The sequence below is a fragment of the Pseudophryne corroboree genome, chromosome 10 (genome assembly GCF_028390025.1).
Source record: "Pseudophryne corroboree isolate aPseCor3 chromosome 10, aPseCor3.hap2, whole genome shotgun sequence".
Taxonomy (NCBI): Eukaryota; Metazoa; Chordata; class Amphibia; order Anura; family Myobatrachidae; genus Pseudophryne; species Pseudophryne corroboree.
This window is the reverse complement of record NC_086453.1, coordinates 111,210,569-111,233,377: the sequence shown is the minus strand read 5'-3', so window position 1 is coordinate 111,233,377 and position 22,809 is coordinate 111,210,569. Positions and strand designations below refer to the sequence as shown.

Sequence of the window (22,809 nt, the reverse complement as noted above, 5' to 3'; positions counted from 1 at the left end):
CTTGGCCTGTATTGGTGGCTGTTTGTTTTAATGTTCTGTATGTTATTTGTGACTATCATTTGTGTTCTCTTGTAGGTGCTTGTTTTTGGGTCATATAACCCTTTGATATTTATTTGGATTGGTGTGCTAGGGAACACCAAGTTTTCCTTTCTTTTGGAGCAGGTAAGTGTCCTTGGCCTGTATTGGTGGCTGTTTGTGTTTTGTAAAATATTTTTTTTTTTTTTTTGCCTTTTGGCTAAACCAATTTTTTTTTTACCAGGATTGATCTGCAAAGTAGTGTTTGTCTTTCCTGGTCTAGCTACTAAATGCCTATTATTTTTTGTTTGTGGTTTTTTATTGGTGTTAGTGAAGTTTTTTATGCAGAGAAATGTACCCATAAATTTTTTTTGGAAATTGTAAAAATAACATATGTATTTTTAATTAAATTTGTTATTTATTTGTTCTTTGCCAAATTTTTTTACATTTTGGACATGAATTCAACACAGAAAAAATGTACGCTCCTGCAGTAAGTTGACACCACATTTGTCAAACCATTTTATTGTAGTATATTTGTCAAACTTTAGTTTTGTATTCTTCATCTTTGTTTTTTTTTGTTTTTTTAAAAAGTGTGTGATGTCAATATATATTGCAGCAGAAGCCCTACCTCCCCAACCCACGCCAGCACTCCCACCCCAACCGCAAGCCCCACAACCACAGCCGGCTCCTCATCAACCAAGGCAACGGAGGCGTGCTAGGCCACCAATTTTCCGAACCCGTGTCCTACTTTTTGGGATGCCAGATGATGTGGTGGTGCGTAGATACCGGCTGCCACCACATCTAATCCTAGACACTCTCTCCATAATAGAGAGTGATCTGGAGTCTGAAATTCGGTATCCTACAGCAATACCACCATTGACACAATTCCTTGCAGTGTTACATTTTTTGGCTACAGCCTCATATCAGCATGTTGTGGGAGACCTGGTTGGCATGTCGCAGGGCCAGTTCAGTAAGGTCCTGCGGCATGTCTGCCAGGCTTTCCTAAAGCGGGTGAAGCAGTTCATTGATATGCCTTTGGATGTTGGTGCCCTAGATGTGGTGAAGCGGCAATTTGCGGAAGGTGGTAGTCACTTCCCACATGTTATTGGGGTTGTGGATGGCACACATGTTGCTATTCAGCCACCAAGACATAATGAAGAAATTTATAGAAACAGGAAACTGTTTCATTCTCTGAATGTAATGGTTGTTTGTGGGCCATCCCTCCAGATCCTTTCCCTGAATGCAAAGTTTACTGGAAGTTCCCATGATGCATATGTCATTAGACAATCAGGGATATGGCAGAGATTAAGATCAAGTCAACGAGCAGACATGTGGTTATTGGGTGAGTTTTTGCTTTAATTTTTGAAACAAACAAAAATAACTTGACAAATATACTATTTTGAAATATTGGATTATCTACCAACAGGAGACCGTGGATATCCTTGCACCCCCTGGCTCATGACTCCTTACCGTAATCCCAGGCCAGGACCACAGATGGCATTTAACTCCGCGCTTACTGCCACTAGGCAGCTGGTGGAGCGCACAATTGGTGTCCTTAAAGGGCGGTTTCGTGTGCTCCACCGCACTGGTGGCGACATCATGTATTCGCCGGAGATGGCAAGTAAAATAGTGGTCCTGTGCGCAATACTACATAATATCGCGGTAAGGAGTAGTGTAGAGCTTCCTCAGGCAGAGGAATTGCCTGATGAGGAGCCAGGGGTTGGTCCACGCTTCGGTGGGGGGAGTGTGACACGGAGGGGGAGCCAAGTGAGGGCAAGAATTGTTGCAGAATATTTCAGGTATAGTGTTTTTATATTTTATATTTGCAGAAATAATACAACACAGTATGCTTATGTTTTTTAAACCATGATTGCATTTTGTATGATCTTGTAAAGTGATTGGGTAAGGCTTTTGTTGTGTTGGAATGGGTAATTGTTTTTGTTATCAAAAACCAAAAACACGTTAAGCTTACAATGTTTTTTTAGTAATTTAAATACTGTAATGTTAATAAATAGTGTACTTATTTATTTTATATCCTCAAATCCTGATTCTGTAACCAAACACACAAACAAATGATACTCAATGTTTCACACTTTGTGACTGTCCAGCTGAATGATCACACGAACTGTGGTGAGTACACAGATATGTATAGTAATTTTATCTAAAGTCTGTGTCTCTGTGTGTGTTTTGTTTTCTTAAATTTGTGTTCAAAACATTTTCGCTTCTGCTAATGCGAATTTCCGCTCGTGCCAAATAACACTCTGCTCTTCACAGCATTGCTTAGAGCAATAAAGTTATTAGAAATGACAACATAGATTTTTGACCAATCACATGCTAACAGACACTATAAATATATGCCCAAATAAGGAAAACGCCATTGCCATGATGCGTGCAGCACCGTTCACCAGGCGGGAGCTCCGCGTGCTGGTTGCGGTGATGGACCGCCGCGTAGGCCGCGTTGGGCGCTTCATCCCCAATCGGGTGAAGCGCGAGGCCTACGCGGAGGTCCGCCGCCTGCTGCGGACTCGCGTCCGCAGCAGGCGGACAATCATCCAGCTAGAAAGGAGGTGGAGTGATCTCCGTAGGAGGACTCCAGATTTGTTGGCGGAGATCCGCCAGCAAATTCGGGCTCTGCATACACGAAGTAAGTTACCTTACATAATGTTTTGGTTCAAAATTGTGCTACTGTGTTTTTTTCCAAGTTTAGGGCTTCCGGAATTTATGGTTCAATTGTTCAATACAATGTGCACTGCAGGGGAAGCATATGTAACATGTGCAGAGAGAGTAATTTTTGGGTGGGGTATGTTAAATCTGCATATAAATTTGCATTGTTAAAATAAAGCAGCATGTATTTACCCTGCCCATAATTACTCAAACCAACAAAATCTAACTCTCTCTGCACATGTTATATCTGCCACCCCTGCAGTGCACATGCTTTTGGCCAATTGCAAACGAAATTCCTGCTGTAATCCCCTTGGAATTTCAAACATTTTACAGTAAATGGTAGGCTAATTGCAACCTGCTGTGTCCTTTTTTGGAAATTATGACACTGTGTGTGGTTAGGGAAAACAGTACTGACTGTAGCAAAGTAACACCAAACAAGTGCATGTTTCAAAAAAATAAGAAGCAGGCAGGAAAAAGAACCAAAAAACTTGATCAGTGCTGGCTATATAATAAGGTTCCTGGAATAGTAATCTGGTGATGTTGCCTAGACCAATCACTATGACTCAATTGACTAGATGAAGGAATGAGCTTCAAAGTAAAAATTTGGACTCATTTTGTTTGCTGTGGCCAACATGAAGAGGATCTTAACATGTTTGCTTTGCTATTACAAAAAAAAAACATTTAACATTGAACAGAACATTGAGAAAAGAAATTGATTACTAAGTAATTTCTCATGTTTACAAAATTTGTACACAATTATCATTCTAGGACAACAACAACGGCAAAACTCACCACCCCCTTCCCCTTCCCACTCCCCCTCACCTTCACACTCCCCCTCCCCTTCTCACTCCCCCTCCCCTTCTCACTCCCCCTCCCCTTCACAGTCCCCCTCAGCTTCCCAGTCCACCTCATCTTCCCAGTCCACCTCAGCTTCCCAGGCCCCATCAGCTTCCCTGGCCCACTCCACTTTCCATTCCCCTTCTCACCACACCTCTCCATCTCTTTCTGGGACCCCTTCTCCTCCTTCCCATACCCCTTCTCCTTCTAATTCTACATCCCAATCTGAACCCCCCACACCCTCTATTGCCTTAACTTTCTCTCCGCCCCCCTCGCCCTCTCAATCAGACCCCCCCTCTGAAATTGGCAACCAAATCCAGCCTCCTTCCCCCATCCAGCCTCCTGCCCCAATCCCTCCTCCTTCCCCAATCCCTCCTCCTTCCCCAATCCCTCCTCCTTCCCCAATCCCTCCTCCTTCCCCCATCCAGCCACCTTCCCCCATCCAGCCAACATCCCCACCCAGTGAATGGGCAGAGGAAGCCCCTGCAGACCGGTCCGGGAGTCTTGAGGTTGCCGTGGAAAGTAAGTTTTGTTTTATAATGAAAAAAATGATTACCCACTTACACTTACAATGTCAAAACATGCAGTGTTGTACTGTTAGAATTCTTGGACCCTGGTCAAATATTTGAAAATTTCATCATGGTGTACATGTTGCATTGACATATTTGTGAGTGTCATTATATGTACAGTGTGTATGTGTGCAATGTTTTGTGTGTCCACTCTAGGTTGACACTCATTAGGTAGCCAGGGTTGCCAGGAGAACAGGGTTTATATGTGTTAGTTTTTCTGGTAAACAGTTAGACCTGAGTGGAGTTTAGTATGTTGTTTGCCTTTTACACTTGGGCCTGTGTAGTCTGAATATTTACACTTACAAATCACATGCTTCACTTTGTTATGCAGCCTAATGACACACTGTTTTTTTGTGTGAAAGTTACATTCTCAAAATTACTAATTGTTCGACTCAAACCTGTTTGCACTTATTTAGTAAGGGCAGCTTTCAGGGAGTGTGGGAATGCTATGATATGTTGGCCTTCTGAAGATGTGGATATGCAGTGTGATGATGCAGGACCAACCCCCTAAAAATAAAATACAAATAAAACAACAAATGGGAATGAATGCCAACATGGTGTAACATTGACGAAGATGGTAGTTATCTTTAACATGGGATGTCGGACATAGCAACCAATAAGATTATACTTTAAAAATTGGGATCCACTTCTACAATATAATAATCATATTTTTGCTTGATTGCTATGGGCAACGTTCCATCTTAAATATAACTCACATAGTAGTAAATTTAACACATGGTCTGGAACACTTTAAAATCTGATAAAAAGGCTGAGCAGGCTTGTGTGTTCTGCTAATGATTGTACCATAAAACAGGCAGGATGTAGTAACTTTGCCATTAAAGCAGGCCTGTCCAAACTGCGGCACTCCAACTGTTGAGAAACTACACATCCCAGCATGCCCTGACACAGCTTTGCCATTCCCTGACCACAAAACTATGTAAAGGCATGCTGGTATATGTAGTTTCACAACAGCTGGAGTCCAGCAGTTTGGACATGCCAGCATTTAAGTGTGCTTTGCGCCTTGCTTGGATAATAATTAATGTAATTAAGTTATTAATGTTTGTGTTGCATCTTAATTTCAGATGTTGCAGTTGGAGATCCTACAAGTTTATCCGGGATTCTTTACACCATGCGCCTACACCTGCAAGGAATAATGACTTGTGTTGACCAATTGCAAAAATTTGCTTGATTTTTATTATTTGTTTTAAAAATAAAAAAAATATTAATCCAAAAAAAATAAAAAAGTTGATTAAAGTTAACCGGGTGTTGTGTTTATTAATGCAAAAAAGGATCAGCAGATTGGCAGGCAGAATTTGTTTGCCAAAAAAATTACACACATCTAACGTTACATTATTAACAAAAAATACAGGAGATTATTGTGTTAAGAAACATGTAAAAACCTTCATTCACAAACAACACCTTTTTAAAAAAAAAAAAAGTGAACAAAAAAAAAAAACTATTTTACACTTTTACATGTTGATGGGCAATTATGGCAACAAAGTGTTAATCTGGTTTTTTTTACAGACTTAATTGTTTAGGAACATTATCAATCATTACACTAATTGGGTTCGTAATTGAAAAGGGCTTGTGGACTTTAAAAGGAAAGGTGTAATTTCACTTAATAGCCAAAAAAAACTTTTTGGTGCGTTTTACCTTAAAAGTGTGCAATTTTACGGTAAAATGTGTAAATCTACTCAAACTTAGTATTTTTACGATTAAATATGTGTTATTGCGATGGTTTCGCAATGCTGCGATGGTTTCGCATTACTGCGATGTCATTTGGCGTACGCCCACTTTGTGTAATACTGCGTGCGAATTTGCTAAAATACGTTGAGGGCGGAGGTTCGCAAATTTACTACATTAACGCAACTTTGCGAATATGTTGTGCGACCGAAAAACTTAGCGATCAACTCGGAATGAGGGCCTCAAGACGGTCAATTGTTCACAGGTTTTTTCTCCTATTTCTGTTCTCTAAATCTTCCAATTTATCCTGAATGGATGAAATAGTGGACTGTGAATCAGGGCTTGTGCCTAAGCCAGCTCATCTTCCTCATTCAAAATCCATTGCTCAGCCTTATCAATGCTAGAAATCTGTCTGTTTTGTATTGTTTCCCTGAAGTATTATTCCCTGCCACCAGGGATTGCCAGGCTTATGGGTGTGTGAGCTGGAGTTCCGAAAAGTTCCAGAGTTTCTGCTTTTCAAGTCTGTTTTATGTCCAGGTGTCAGATGGGTTACTACTGATCAACATTATGATTTTCACCTGATACTTGCCTATTTAAGTCTGGTCCTAGCATTCTTTACTGGGTGATTAATGTTTCATGTACTGGACTTGTGTTATTGTGAGCTTCTGTGATCTTCCATACAAGATTTTTAGATTACTGTCCTGTTTTGTTACTGTGTACAGATGTGTCCTTTCCTATCCTTGCTGCGAGAGGCTGCTTATTGTGGCATTGCCCCGATGTATATCATTGCCCCGATGTATAGGCTCCTGCAGCCTGTGAATCCCCATTGTCTGCCCTTTCCTCCTTGTAAACTAAAGTATAGTGGGTGCACAAGTGCCTGTTACCCCCGCTACTTGACCTGTGCCACATCCATGAGCGGGTATCCTGATTCGGCTGTCCCTGGCTCGTTGTGTGGTTCCATTAGTGCGAGCATGCATACCACGATTGTATGCCATGCCTCGACTTTATACCCATCACTGGCAACAGGCAACACTGAGAGAGGAGACATCTGTACTCCAATGTTCATGAAGTTTTTTTTGCTATATGTATATTTGTGCTTGGAAACAGAGGAACTTCTACTACTCACCAGTTTACCATCCTGTTTTTTATATTTCCTGGGCTTTACTTGCGTCTGAAATTATTACCAATCTGGACTTTGAGTTAAAGCCTGCTTTATTATTTATTAATCCAGGACTTTATTGTTCCTACCATTTGCCACATTTCTGAACCCTGAGTTATTTGCTGCAATTATCTCTGTTGTGCATATTCTGGAGTTCTAGTGTTTTCCTCGTGTCAGCATACCAGTGTATATACTGTATAGGACATTTTCCCAGTGTCTGCATTTTCTAGCATGTCTTTGTTAATAAGTATATCCTGCATCAGTTCAGTCTGTATAACTTTCTATTGTATGAATATTACTACCTTGTGAGATCTTGTGTAACTGCACCCAGGGGGGCAGGGACGGACTGCCCATCTGGAACTTCTTATAGATGCCAGAAGGCCCGATGTCTTGATGGGCCAGTCTGGCCACACAGAAAAAGCAGGGCTGGGAAATCAGTGCAGCCTCCCGCCGCTATCCTAGGCCACCTGCATACATGGACCCCAGGCACAGAAACTGGGGGCGTGCCACAAGACTAGGCCCCCTTGACTCATGACATGCCCCATTAAGTCATGAACTTCCTCCTTTTCAGGCATAAAGTACCTCCCAAGATGATTGAACCCTAGGCCTTCCCTTTAGGGGGTATGAGCTGTGCCAATTCAGAATCAATAGAGTCCTTTATTTTCTTCAGGCCTGCCAGATTGTGGCCCATTAATGTAGAAATGATTTCAGAAATTTCCTGTGCTCAAGAAGAGAGGAATCTGAACTTTGAGAGGTCCGATGTACCCTCTGGCAAGCCCTCAGCAAGTGGCAAAACAATGGGGATGACAAAGCCCATGGCAGGTGTAGGATTGCCTTTAGGTTTAGTGGAATGCACTGCTGCTTGGCCACAAACCTTTCCATACTGGCAGAATAAATAGGCAGGCAGTAGGAGCATGGGACAGGCAAATATAACAAGCACAGTGTAGCAAAGTTCCACAATATAGTAGTAATAATAATAATAATTTTATTATATAGTGCTCTTTCTCCAACAGGACTAATGGCTGTAGTTTTAACAGATGACTAAGTCTAGAGACTGCAAATGCTTAAGTGTACCAGCTTAAATGTATCTCATGTTCTGAGACTTAATGAGGCACATGTGTGAGGTAGATGCTTGGGTATCATGCAACAGACCTGTTCCATGCTGCTGCCAGGGCTCCCTTTGTTTGCACCTCTCTTTAGAGGTGTCTCCAGTGGCTCTCTCCACTGTTTGCCACCTCACACCACAATGGCCGCCGCTGCTCTGCTGTCCAGCCTGAGCACATGTCTCTTGTGCCAGTCTCTCTCTGTACCACGGTCAACGCTGACTCCTGGTGTCTTCATAACCAGCTTCTGCATTGTGCATTTCAGCAGCCTCCTGTAGTTTCTTCCACAGTCAGCGTCTCAGCAGCCACCTGCAGTCAGCGTCTCTTCTCAGACAGGTGCCCCTAGGAGCTTCAACCCCATCAACCTCTCAGGTTTCTCACGTTAAGGTCCGGCAGGCCCGCTTACTTGGGTGTTCGCTGAGTCCTGGTGTCTCTCTGCTGTAGCCCTGCAGCACCGGCCTGTCTCACCGGCCTGTCTCTCTGCACTCTCCAGGGTATCAAACCCATATGATGCACCATTTTCATGCGAATGCATGACCACTTCAATTTCACCAGCCAGGATTGCCCAACACATTTCCAGTATATTTCTGAAAGTATGTATCTCAATTGCAACTGCAGCTCTGTGTGTACACACAGCCTAACACATGCAAAATATGAGTTTTGGTATATTTTTTGCATGCACATTAGCAAAACATTTCTTCATGTGACTCATGCCTCGTACTGTATGTCTGTGTTTGAACAGTGTTATTAAAAAAATACTTTGTTACTTTTACCACGTAAAATACAATTAAATACAGATGCAAATACAACATAAAAGTACTATTAAGTTCAATTAAATACAAATATCCATGTCTTGCCCTTCAAAAAATAAATGGGAATCGTCTTTTTCTCTTGCGGACCAATTACAAATATCCTAGAAACAATGTGAATAGATTGCAGAAGCCACACTATAGTAATAGTATCAGTGGATGAGATCAAGAGGCGTCTGTCAATCGTAATCAACATCGTCATGATGATCAATGCATACTTTGCATTAGAGTTCTAGCACTTCAAGATAGTATGGGGGTCATTCCGAGTTGATTGCTAGCTGCCGTTGTTCGCAGCGCAGCGATCAGGCTAAAAATCTGCAATTCTGCGCATGCGTATCGTGCGCACTGCGCACGCGTGACTTTCTTTCACAAAAGCTTATGCAGTTTTACACAAGGTCCAGCGACGCTTTTCAGTCGCACTGTTGATCGTTAAGTGATTGACAGGAAGTGGGTGTTTCTGGGTGGCAACTGACCATTTTCGGGGAGTGTGTGTAAAAACGCAGGCGTGCCAGATAAAAACGCAGGAGTGGCTGGGGAAATGGGGGAGTGGCTAGCCGAACGCAGGGCGTGTTTGTGATGTCAAAACAGGAACTAAATAGTCTGAAGTGATCGCAGGTAGGAGTAGGCCTGCAGCTACTCTGAAACTGCACAATTTTTTTTGTCAGAAGTGCTGCGATCCTTTCGTTTGCACTTCTGCTAAGATAAAATACACTCCCAGAGGGTGGCGGATTAGCGTTTGCACTGTTGCTAAAAGCAGCTAGCGAGCGAACAACTCGGAATGAGGGCCCATATACGCCCCCTGACAGGCATATTTGCATACTTGCACACCTCCTCCTATTTCCTCCCTACCCTGCTCTACCTGCATTAGAAGTCATACGTGCAAATTGCAACAGAATCTACATACAGATTGATGTTTTGTACACTTACATAACAATCAGATTTACTGTGACAGCCACGCAAAACAGGCTGTAACATAAGCACCTACAGTATTAAGGCACTATATTTAAGAAACCGCCTTTTTATGCATTGGATTGGTTTCAAGATGGAGTCAGTTTTACAAGAGGTTCGCTAGCAAGAATTGTTTAATAACAGATTCTCTTGCCAGACTGTGCAGAGGAAAAGAGCAACTGTAGCACTTGGTACAACAACCTCTTATGCCAACTCTTGAAGCCAACATTGCATGACACACATTGCACAACATATTTCATCAGCTGAACTCGGTATTCACAGTGCATAGTCCCAATCCAGCTTTCAGTATCCTTTTGGCTCTTATTACCCTACTGGTGTTGCATATATGTCTTTGCTGTGGTCTGCATGACTCCTGTACACTTGTACGTCCCCTCTCAGCCCTGTTCCTCCTCTCTGTGTGTAAGAAGTTCTACGGACAAAATATGGACATAGCAATAAAGGGATAGGTTTGTAAGTATGAAGGGGCAGTTTGAGACAAATAAATACAGTAACATCCAAGCACATGTCAGGCCTTTAGTGTTCAACACACCAATTGATTGTCACTACCTAGAAATGAAGAATCGTGCTTGAATGCTTTTAGTCTGCACTGAAATGGCAATGGAGAGGTTTAATTAATTAATTACTGTAATTCATTTATGAAAACATTTGTCATGATTTTAACACAGAAAGGCCTATTTAAATAAAGTGCAAGTTTGCTTTCCATTATGTTCAACATTTTCCACTAGAAAATATCTCACTCATTTTGACTATTTAGAAACTATCATAAGTATTTTCAGCAAAATCTGATGAAATAAAAAAACTTCCTCAGCTGAGTATGCTGGAAACCATTGGTTTATCTATAAAGGGTGCAAGGTGTGTGGTGCACATGGGCTCCCCGAAGACCCATGACGGCCGGTGCTGCAGACAGAGTGGTGGCCATTTTCCCAGTGCTTGGAGCATGCGCAGTAGAGATTAAAATTCATTCTTTTTATCAGTTTTTTCTGACTAATAAGAGTGCACCCAAACAAGAGTTCTCTTTCTCTTTTCTCTTCATGTAACATAGTTATACCACCGACTCAGGGTGCACCACCAACTTGGCTACATCAGGGGGAAACCCTTTGATTGTCAATTCTGGTTTATATACCTTATTTCATATTATCAATAACAGACTGGTGTGGGATCATTTGCTTTCTCTGGCAGTAGAGATGTTCCCTGGAGTCCAGCATGGGCGCCATGTTCCAGGAGACCTGCACATGCTCTGTAGACTCTGACACAAAGCCAGTGTCTGCAGCACAGCAGCTGCTGACAGAGAGGAGGGGGCCCGTATGGAGACAGCCCATACAGATGGAGACACATTTATCTTGGCTTCTTTGCTGCGCCTAGGCACACCATGGTTTATTAGCATAAACCCTTCATCTATTGTTCTCAGCTGCAATACAATACAGAGAGAACAATACATCAGGGGATTAAGTCATTACAGAAGGGGATTAAGTCTGACTGACCTGGATCAATTAATCCTTTTAAATGGCAAGTTAAACATGGCTCCATCTGTAGGCCACCTCCTCTCTTAATCGGCCCTTGCTGGAAACATTCTTTATTTGAATTTTTAAATTATAATTTAAGTGTTAAGCTTTAAAGAACTCTCAGAACTAAATTTCTTTGTTAATTCTCACTTATACCAGTTTTCAGTCACTTCAGTTATACTTTTATTCTCCGTTCTTCAATCAAAGCAGTTTCCCTAATGTATAATACCTGGTCAGGGAAGGTTTTTCTGGGGTAAAAACATAGTGGTAGAAAAAAAATCAGCATTGAAAACAAATGTATGCCTTAAAATAGGCAAAGCATATCTGAAGAATAGATTTTGATGCAGTTTTTCACTTGAAGAGAAAGCTTTAATAATCCTGGTTATTTTCTACAAAGCACACAGCACCACTTCTCTTTCAATGAATTGAAGAAAGTTAAGGTGCTTTATTACACTGGAAGTCTTTAAGGCCATGTGTCAGGATCAAATGTGAATCTAACAGTAAAGTCAAGAGTCAGAAATACAGTTCAGAGTATAGACTGCTCGACTGTTCAATTTATCCGGTCTTATTGCAGCACAATATAGAATTTGAGAGTTACTGTAAGTGTTGAAAGTAAGTTCACATTATTGACTGTGCATTAGTAAGCGTCCAAGTTTTTTTTTTCCAGATAAAGTTATAATTTAAAAAAAAGGTAATAAATAATACCCAGGGGTATTCGGGCGCTATGAGGCGAGGTGCTCAGCTAAGCAGCAGCCAATGTTAAGAGGGAAGTCACTCCCAATATATTACACTGACAAAAGAAAAAGAAGGAAGGCTGCGCTTCAATAGGAAAAGAACAATTAATCCACTAAGTGTGTACAGTTTTATGACAATTTATTAAAAACACTAACTCATTAAAAAACAGCAATATTCTGTACAGTAATATTGTGCCATGTGCATGCATAAAAAATGGAGTTTACCCAAAGTGTTGGTTCAGGACATGTATTATATAAACTCTGTAGGATCCGTTCCAGATATTGCCCTTAAATGATATACAGATATGTCCACTTACATCTTTGCTTTTTTTCAAATTTGGCACAACATTTAAAACACGGCTCAGCTGTTTTTCACAAGTTGCGAGTGAATGAACTTTAAAGTTTTTGTTTGCCATAATAGAATATGTATAAAGTAACATATTAATGAAGCAAATTAAGAAAAATCACAAGGCATGGCTAAATATCTTAGTCTATGGCATGCAAGGCTGTGCTATATATGGCGGGATATAGCAAAGATGTATGTGGACACATCTGTATGTCCAGTTGTGATCCAGATATGGAGAGTCCCTTTTAGATGGTGTTTAGAGAGTCCAATACAAATTCCATATGCCGCTAGAGGGTTGAAGATTGAATAGAATGTCCCATAAATGGTGGGTACCTCATGCAGTGCGGTGATTGGATGGTGCCTCTCTAGGACTCCTCTGGATGGCTGGAAAGTGGTGAGGGCTGGTACGGATCCAATTAAAGAAAGTCCTGCTCCAAGGGGTAAATACCTGATGCGTTTCGCTGCATATACCTTGCAGCTTTTTCAAAGGTACACCATATGGAATTTGTATTGGACTCTCTAAACACCATCTAAAAGGAACTCTCCATAGTGGATCACAACTGGACATATATCATTTAAGGGCAATATCTGGAACGGGTCCTAAAGAGTTGATATAATACATGTCCTGAACCAACACTTTGGGTAAACTCAATTTTTTATGCATTCACATGGCACAATATTACTGTACAGAATATTGCTGTTTTTTAATAAGTTAGTGTTTTTAATAAATTGTCATAAAATTGTACACACTTAGTGGATTAATTGTTCTTTTCCTCTTGAAGCGCAGCCTTCCTTCTTTTTCTTTTGTCAAAGTTATAATTTAACACACCAAAACCACAGTGTGGCAACCATGGTTGTAAAAGGATTGGGTAGAAACTGAAATGATCCAGACCCCGGCATGCTGGATCGGATCCCTACATCAACCTCCACCACTGTGGAGCTTGTAGTGCATGTCCACATCTGGGGGATGTCACCAGCAAGGGAGAGATTACAGCCTCCACGTATTGTCCAGGCAAGGGGTAAAAAACAGAATGGTCCAGACCGTATGGGTAGGCTGCATTCCTTCCCTCCCCATCTCCCCAGTGACAGCTGTCACAGACATCCCCCCACCACCACCACCTTCCAACCCCAGCTGGTGCACCTCCCAGAAATGAGTGGAGAGGAACGTGTACTACAAGCTTTCCAGTGGTAGAGGTCACTGCAGGGATCCGGACCATACCGGGTTTTACCCAATCACATTGTAACAGCGATCTCTAATATTAACCATGACTGTAACAGTAATATCCATATGATTTAATGCTCCTAACTGAATCATTTTAAAAAGATCAGTGGGGTTAGTATAAGAATAACAGCATAAGCTCAGATGAATACTTGGTGTTAAATTCCTCTCTGACCTAGAGTGTTCGGCAGTAGTGCACTATCCGTAGTACTGTAGTAGAGATTAGCTACAGATTAATGGTATGTTGTGCTATAATTGTTGCCCCAGCTGCATATTATGTCATGCTGTAGTAGAGATTTAATACTGAAATTAAATCAAGTTGTTTATCCATTTCCTTAAATATCGTGCGCTGCAAAAAAACTATAAAGAGGTTAATTTCAACAAGAAGGAAACTTGGTGACATTTATTGCTGTAAATTAATAATTTTAAGCTCTATAGTCCTTGAATTCTCATCAACATTTAGGTCAAAAGGAAAAAAAATCAATGCATAAAAAATAATATGCATGGATGTCTGCCAATAAATATGGCGATTTTAAAGATTTAATGCACGACAGAATGATTTAGAATGAAAGCGAACAAAACACTCTCTGGAGTGAGTCAGAGAGAACAGTGTGAAAGTCTATTTCTGCCAAGAGAAACATAAAATGAGAATTTGATGATAATTTCAAAATACTTAGAGAAAAATTTAGAGACAGCAGAAAAACGCAAGAAAAGTTACTGCGTAGGCTTGAAAAACTTTACTTTGTTACTGGCATGTGGGCAAAATAAGAGCAACAAAAGCAAATGGTAGCAAGAAAGATGCACTGTGGGCAGATCAGCCTGTGAGTCTCATGTGAAGAGCTTCACACCACATAGCTGAATAATGCAGTCTTTCTGTATAAAAAGTGATTTTTGAGAAGATGATGATGATGATGATGATGATGATGGTGATAACACCTGTGCACTACTGCATTCCCTAGTATGGAAAAGGACATTGTTTAGGGGATCAAAGTTGCATTTCAGAGTTGCACAGCAGTCAGCTGCAGTTGGGCTCACACTCAAATGTGGATATTTGCCTCTAATCTTCTTACTAGTTCAAGTAGCCTATAACTGGTACAGGAGATCCATCTGAACCCGATGAATCTCAGTGTATCCATAAGTCAAGATAAATGTAGCCTGCAATTCTACCTACAAAACTCTATACTCCCTAACTAAACTTAACCTATATGCCAACGTCGAAGCCCAGTTACACCCATCCAGCCACCGAGATGTGCACAATTCAGAATTGTCCATTCATGTGTTGCAAGATCTGTCTAGAAAATTAACTTGTCTACAACTCTCAGTTGGCCTCCAAGTGTCATCTGCTAGGGAGCAAGTTATTGCTCTTTCAGAGATCAAGAGCTGGGTTGATATGAGTGTTCCTTACTGAATGTGACTTTGGTGTCTTTGTGACAAGACAAGTTTATGCCACCTACACTCTCCCAACTTCTCCATGTGTAATTTGTCATTGTTTTTACTGATTAGGTCGGGGTTCTTTTTGCCACAAGTATCCTTCATTTAGTGACCACTCTGACAGATATTACTTGGCCATGAGATACAATTGTGCACCAAGTGCCACCACCATGATCCTTCACACGCAGATGTAACCTTCTGGGTATTGAGTTTATCTATTGCAGCACCTCTTTGCTGGTAACTGTGCATTGTTTCTGACTGCTTGCTTTGAATCAGGACTGAAGGGCATCAGGTAGCACTGACTTATGAGTTCATCACAGGACAACCATTGAATGGATTAATCTGTTAGCTCTTATGTATGATCACAGGTTTACAACAGATAACAGGTATCTTGTAGGAAGCGCTTATTTCTCAAAAACAAGTCCTTGTAAAGACTGTTTCACATTTCTATGCTATAATAATGATACAACCAAAGGGAATACAGGAATATGAAAGAACAATAAAACAACATGTGTGATCTGGAGCCAAAGCAGATCATGCCATCAATTGGAATAATCATGTTAAATATTGCACCAATTTCAGTAGATGTCTGAGCAGGGTGGTCAATTTAGAAGAAGATATAGACTGTAATCACTCTCCAAATTTCATTGGGCAAGGACTTTTTTCTCATACCCAGTTCACTTCTCCCATGTCTTTGAAAGAGAGTCAACCTCTCTTCATGCCAACAAGAAAGATTAGAACATGGGGACATCACTAGAGATGAGCAGGTTTGGTTCTCTCCCCGAACATCCCGTTCCAAGCCAGAATCCGAGTCCAGTTCAGGACTTCACGCCAGACTTGGAAACCAGAACGAAGCAAAACGTCATCATCCCACTGTCGGATTCTCGCAGGTTGAGGATTCCATATAAACAGCCACGTGTCACCGCCATTTTCACTCCAGATTTGGAGAGTGAGGGAGACAGACCTCTGTTTCCCTGTGGGTGTTGGCATTGGGTTGGGTCAGTGTGTGCTCTGTAGGGGTGCTGTTCCTGTCACTGTGGTGTTAGGGGTGCTGTTAGGGGTGCTGTCCTAGCTGTCACTGGTGTTTCATGAGCTGTTAGGGGTGCTGCAGCTGTACATAGGTGTTGCTGTTCTGGCTGTCACTTTGTTGTACAGGGGGCAGGGGCACTGTCCTCCTGTTTGCTGTGAAAACACAGGGGTGTTGGCTGTAAAAAATCTGAGGTGCAGTGAAAATAAATGTACACTTGCCCTGTCTTGTATGCTGTAAAAAATATGGGATGCTGCTGTTAAAATAAATGTACACTGGCCCTGTCTTTATGTTGTAAAAAATCTGGGGTGCTGCTGTTAAAGTAAGTGTACACTGGCCCTGTCTTGTATGCTGTAAAAAATCTGGAGTGCTGCTGTTAAAGTAAATGTACACTGGCCCTATATTGTATGCTGTAAAAATACAGAGGTGCTGCTGTTAAAATAAATGTACACTGGCTCTATCTTGTATGCTATAAAAATCTCGGGTGCAGTAAAAATAAATGTACACTGGCCCAGTCTTTTATGCTGTAAAAATTCAGGTGTGCTGCTGTTAAAATAAATGTACACTGGCCCTGAGTTGTATGCTGTAAAAATCTGAGGTGCAGTGAAAATAAATGTACACTGGCCCTGTCTTGTATGCTGTAAAAAATCTGGAGTGCTGCTGCTAAAATAAATGTACACTGGCCCTGTCTTGTATGCTGTAAAAAACCTGGGATGCTGCTGTTAAAATAAATGTACACTGGCCCTGTCTTGTATGCTGTAAAAAATCTGTAGTGCCGCTGTTAAAATTAATGTACACTGGCTCTGTCTTGTATGCTGTAAAAAACCTGGGATGCTGCTGTTAAAATAAATGTACACTGGCCCTGTCTTGTATGCTGTAAAAAATCTGGGGTGCTGCTGTTAAAATAAATGTACACTGGCCCTGTCTTGTATGCTGTAAACATACAGGGGTGATGTTGTTAAAATAAATGTACACTGGCTCTTGTATGCTGTAAAATTCTAGGGTGCAGTGAAAATAAATGTACACTGGCCCTGTCTTTTATGCTGTAAAAATTCAGGGGTGCTGCTGTTAAAATAGATGTACACTGGCCCTGTCTTGCATGCTGTATAAATACAGGGGTGCTGTTGTTAAAAGTACACTGGACCTGTATGCTGTTAAAATACTGGGGTGCTGTTGTTAAAATAAAAGTACACCGGTCCTCTATGCTGTAAAAATACAAGGGTGCTGTTGTTAAAATAAAAGTAAACTGGTCCTGTTGCTGTAAAAAAACAGAGGTGCTGTTGCTAAAATAAAAGTACACTTGTCCTGTATGCTGTAAAAATACAGGGGTGCTGCTGTTAAAATAAAAGTACACTGGTCCTGTATGATGTAAAAATACAGGTGTTGTTGTTGGTAAAATAAAAGTACACTGATCCTGTTTGCTGTAAAAATACAGGGGTGCTGTTGTTAAAATAAATGTACACTGGTTCTATATGCTGTAAAAATACAGGGGTGCTGTTGTTAAAATGAATGTACACTGGTCATGTCTTGTATGCTGTAAAATTGCAGAGGTGTTGTGAAAATACAGTGGTGCTGGCACTGTCCACGGTTGCGATGTCTAGGCCTGACCTTCACAACACTGTATTAGAAGAGGAGGCTCCTACCATCATTTGCATGCCCTCTGCAAGTGCTGGGAGGAGCACTGCCAGTGCAGTTGCTGATATTGAGATTGAGGATGTCACTGTAGAAGTACACAAGGATAAGGAGGATATTGATGATGAGGATTCTGATGGTGATGTGGTTTGTTTGAATAAGGCACCAGTGGAGACAGTTGTTGGCCATGGGATGAAAAAGCCCATTGTCATGCCTGAGCAAAATACAAAAAAATCCACATCTTTGGTGTGGAATTATTTCTTCACAACTCCAAAGTCAAGCCATCTGTTGCCTTTGTCAATCCATAATAAGTAGGGGTAAGGATGTTAACCACCTAGGAACATCATCCCTTATACGTCACTTGCAGTGCATTCATCATAAGTCATTGTCAAATTCAGAAACTTTGGGTAATAGCGTAAGCAGTCCACTGACACCTAAATGATGTGGTTTGTTTGAATGTTACTTCTCTGTGAGGATGAAAACACTGAAGGGAGGTATCAGAGGATGAGGACGACATCTTGCCACTGTAGAGCCAGTTTGTGCAAGAAGAGATTAATTGTTTCTTTTTTGGTGGGTGCCCAAACAAACCAATCATGTCAGCCACAGTCGTGTGGCAAACCCTGTTGCTGAAATTATTGGTTTGTTAAAGTGTGCATGTCCTGTTTATACAACATAAGGGAGGGCCCAAGGACAATTCCATCTTGCACCTCTTTTCTTTGCCACATCATTCCATGGGTGCTGCCCTACATGGAGTGCTGCCCCTCTGCCCTATCAGTCCAGGGGTGCTGTCCCACTGCTGTTTAAGTCCAGAGGTGCTGTTGCCTGTCTGCTGTGGAAGTTTCATGGGGTGCTGCCTATGCTGTATAAATCCAGGGGTGCTGCTTTATAATTCCAGGGGTGCTGCTGTACTTGATCCTAGGTTTAAATGAAAGCCTAGAGTAGACATGAAACAATCTTCAACATCACAAACAGATTTGTGAAAACATAGCTGCAAAGGTGGAAATGGAAATTGCTATTTTGACAGTGTTTTTTTTATCATCAATAGTTTTTATTGAATTTTTTTCATTGCAAACAGGGGTACAAAAGGAAGAGAGAGGGAAGAGGGGGGAGTAGGTACATAAACATATAAGAGAACGTTACAATAGACATGTGCAAACAAGTGCATACAGTTCAAAGTCGATCACACAGGTACATCGTAAGGAAAACAACAAAAAAAAAGAGAAAAAGAAAGGTATTTATAGAGATGGAAGGATGGCAATGGGCTCGCTATAAATACAACCCAAATAAGGGTTAATTGTGGTCTTAGAAGGGGGGGGGGAGGCCTCATCATGGGGCTAGGAGGTGGCTGTCCAGGGGGGAGGGGACGTAACATCAATGCAGCACCTTCACCTTCCGTGGTAAACAGATGCCAAGGCATCCAGCGCACCAAAGGAGATTTAGCAGTGAAGGAGTATGGGATGTGTTCAGTCTCCATCAAGAAGTGCAGCTGTATTTTGTGTATTACCTTCGACAACAGAGGCATCGTGGCCTGTTTCCAATTTTGGGCTAAAGCCGCCCGTGCGGCTAGACATATGTGGCCTAAGACATAGTGTAGATGTACATCCACGCCTCGCGGATATGTATTCAGTAAAGCTATAAGGGGAGAGGGGGACAGGTCGAGATTCAAAACTTTATTGATAAGGCCAAATATCTTTGTCCAGTACGCCTGGGCATGGGGGCATGACCAAAAAATATGGAAGAGGTGGCCTACTTCTCCGCATAGGCGCCAACAAAACTTCGAACATGCAGGCCAGATCGTATGGAGCCTTTCCGGTGTAAGGTATAATCTACGGAGTAGCTTAACATGCATTTCGGAGTGATTCAGGCATTTAGACATGGTAAAAGATGACAGAAAAATGCGTTGCCATTGAGAATCATGGAGAACACATCCCATATCTGCCTCCCACCTGATTTGGGCTTTAGATTTAGGAGCAGGGAGTAATGAGAGCAATGTTTTATACCAGAAGGAGATCTCCCCTCTAGAAGTGGCACTGGAGAATCGGCCTATAGCTTGCTGAATACCAGGTGACGGTGGGGAGGGGGAGAGGTGGAGGCCAGTCCACCAGTGCTGTATTTGGTAATATCGAAGCCTCTCAGAGTCAGGCAGAGAGAAGCGTCCCTGTAAATCAGAAAAAGAGGCGAGCACAGATCCATTAAACAAGTCCCCCAGGACCTCCATCCCCCTGGACCTCCAGCCCGCCAGGTTAAGATTAGGGACCAGGGCGGCCACCGTACGTAGCGATATCAGGGAGAAATTATGATATGAAGGGGATAGGGCCGCAGACAATTTGTCCCAAACCTGGAGCGTGGCTCGGGTAGAGGGGAGGAGGTTTAAGCTCCGTGGACGAAGGGTTCTAGGGATCGAAAAAAGATCTTTCAGGGGAAAACGGGGGCAGGTCGCCTCCTCTAAACACGTCCACCCCGGAGGCACGTTTTTGTGGAATTCTTTAATCTGGGCCAGAAGGGAGGCCTCCTGGTACAGTGATAGATTGGGCATATCCAGGCCACCCACTCTCCTTGGTAGAGACATCCTCGCGCGGGCAAGTTTAGGCGGTCGCGAAGACCATATATAATTAGTGAGGATTAGTGAGTGGCTTTATCTAGATACTTCTTGGGGAAGATAAAAGGAATAGTGCGAAACAAGAACATTAATTTAGGGAGCAGCGACATCTTGAATGCGGCCAGCCGGCCCATCCAAGAAACCTCATAGTTGAGCCATGATTTGGTAAACAACTGAAGGGAGGACAGCAGAGGAGGAAGATTGACCTCAAATACAGAAGAGGAAGATGGAGGGATATATATACCCAGATATCGTATCGAGGATGTTTGCCAATTATATGGATACTTAGCACGTAGTAGGGGCAAAGAGTTAGAGAGATTGATGGGCAAAGCATCCGTCTTGGAGGCATTTAATTTATAATACGATGCTGCAGAGTACCTATCTAAAACATTGTGTAAGTGGGGGAGTGTTGTGGCTGGATCTGTTACAAATAAAAGAACATCATCTGCGAACAGACATAGTTTGTGTGACGTGACGCCCAACCTCAGTCCAGGGAATTGCGGGTCCGCACGGAGCCTAGCCGCCAGTGGTTCTATGGCCAAAACGAATATGAGAGGTGAGAGAGGGCAGCCCTGGCGGGTACCATTATAGATTGGAAAAGAACTAGATAAAAAAACATTACTGAATACCCGGGCCGTCGGGGAGCTATATAGAGCTAATATTGACGAGAGGATATGGTCACGTAGGCCAAATTTTAGTAGGACTTCTCGCATATAAGACCAGTTTAAGCGATCAAAGGCCTTCTCTGCGTCCAAAGATAGCAGTAGGAGACCTTGCTTGGGGGTTAGAGAATCGACAAGGTTGAATACCCTGCGTGTATTGTCGGACACCTGTCTTCCCGGGATAAAGCCAACCTGGTCCGGATGTATCAGGGAGGGGAGGAGGGCGTTCAATCGAGAGGCGATTAATTTAGCATATATTTTAACATCCCCATTCAGTAACGCAATGGGGCGATAATTTTGACAAAAGGTCGCATCTTTGCCTGGTTTAGGGATCGTGACAATACGTGCTTCGAGCATCTCCTGAGGGATGGTGCCCTGTGAGGTAATATCGGTGTAGACTGCCACCAAAGAGGGAGCTAGAAGGTCTTGGAACGAAACATAGAAGTCATTAATAAAGCCATCAGGGCCAGGCGCCTTACCTTGAGGGAGGGACTTGATCACCTGGAGGGTTTCTGATAGGGACCATGGGGCATTCAGCAATGCTAGTTGATTATCTGAGATATGTGGAAGGTTTAAATCCGCTAAGAAGGAGTTGATAGAGGAAGGGGTAGGTTGCGGGGTAGCAGGGTCTGACGCGAGGTTATAAAGTTGGGAGTAAAATTTGGCAAATTGATTCGCTATCTCTCTTGGGTTAGAAATGTTGGTGCCTGTGGGTGATATGATGAGCTTGATTCTATTCCGAGTCTGTTGAGCCCTAAGCTTCCGGGCCAACATTTTCCCCGGCCTGTTCCCTGTTAGATAAAACTTCTGGCGTATCCTATTCAAGGAAGCCTTGGTGCGCGCCATTAGTAATGTCTGGAGTTGAGATCTAATATCGACTAACTGCTTCTGTAAAGATTTCGTAGGTTTAGATTGGTTTTTGTCCTCTAGTTCCTTCAGTTTGAGCTCTAGATCAACCTGGCGTTGTAGGTTGAGTTTCTTGAGCTGTGCTCCCGCCTGAATCGCTGCTCCCCGTATGACAGCTTTAAGTGCGCACCAGAAGTTCAGGGTGGACGTGTCTGAGGGGGAATTAAATTCCATATAGGACGAAATACTGTCAACTATAATTTTTTTTGAGACTGGGTTGGACAGCAAATGTGGAGAGAATCTCCACGGGCGGGGGTGGGGGGAGAGTGTTGGCAAGCTACACTCCATTTAAGAATCAGCGGGGCGTGGTCTGACCAAGTTATAGGGAGAATATCTAAGGATCTGGCGAACTGGAGGGTCCATTTGTCCGAAAATATAAAATCAATACGGGAGTAAGAGTTGTGAACGGGGGAATAGTAGGTGTACTCCCGCCCTGTGGGGTTTTGTACTCGCCATATGTCATAGAGATCAAATTCAGCCAAGAGGTTACGAAAGGCTAAGGAGTTGGCGTTGGGGGAGGCGGAGGTGGGGGGAGCGGTCCTAGGAGACATGTCCAACTTAGGATCAAGAACTAAATTAAAATCTCCCATGAGCAAAAGGGAGCCCGTACGAATCCTCTGAATAGCCACACATAACTTTCGGATAAAAGCTACTTGGTTTGAGTTTGGGGCATATGCCGAGACCAGGGTGACCGGCTTGTCGTTTAAAAGGCCGCTCAGTATAAGGTACCGGCCATTTTTATCAGCTAACTGAGAGTGCAAAATGAAGGAGACGGAGTCTGTAAATAATATAGCCACACAGTTCCTCTTAAAAGGCCCATTAGCAAAATAACCTAGGGGGAATCTACGATCTTTAAAAATAGGGGGTGCTACAGATGAAAAGTGTGTCTCCTGTAGGGTAACTATATCAGCTTTATTCCTATTAAAATAACCCAAAGCCAGCC

The 22,809-nt window shown here is 42.4% G+C and overlaps 1 long non-coding RNA gene across 1 annotated transcript; it reads left to right on the top strand.

Moving 5' to 3' along the window:
- Positions 1-1,137: 1,137 nt before the first annotated feature.
- LOC134965065 (uncharacterized) lies at positions 1,138-4,070 on the top strand. The gene is made up of 4 exons (XR_010188297.1): positions 1,138-1,357; positions 1,442-1,814; positions 2,124-2,145; positions 3,448-4,070. It is a non-coding gene; the product is annotated as an uncharacterized LOC134965065 (long non-coding RNA).
- The last annotated feature ends 18,739 nt before the right edge of the window (positions 4,071-22,809 follow it).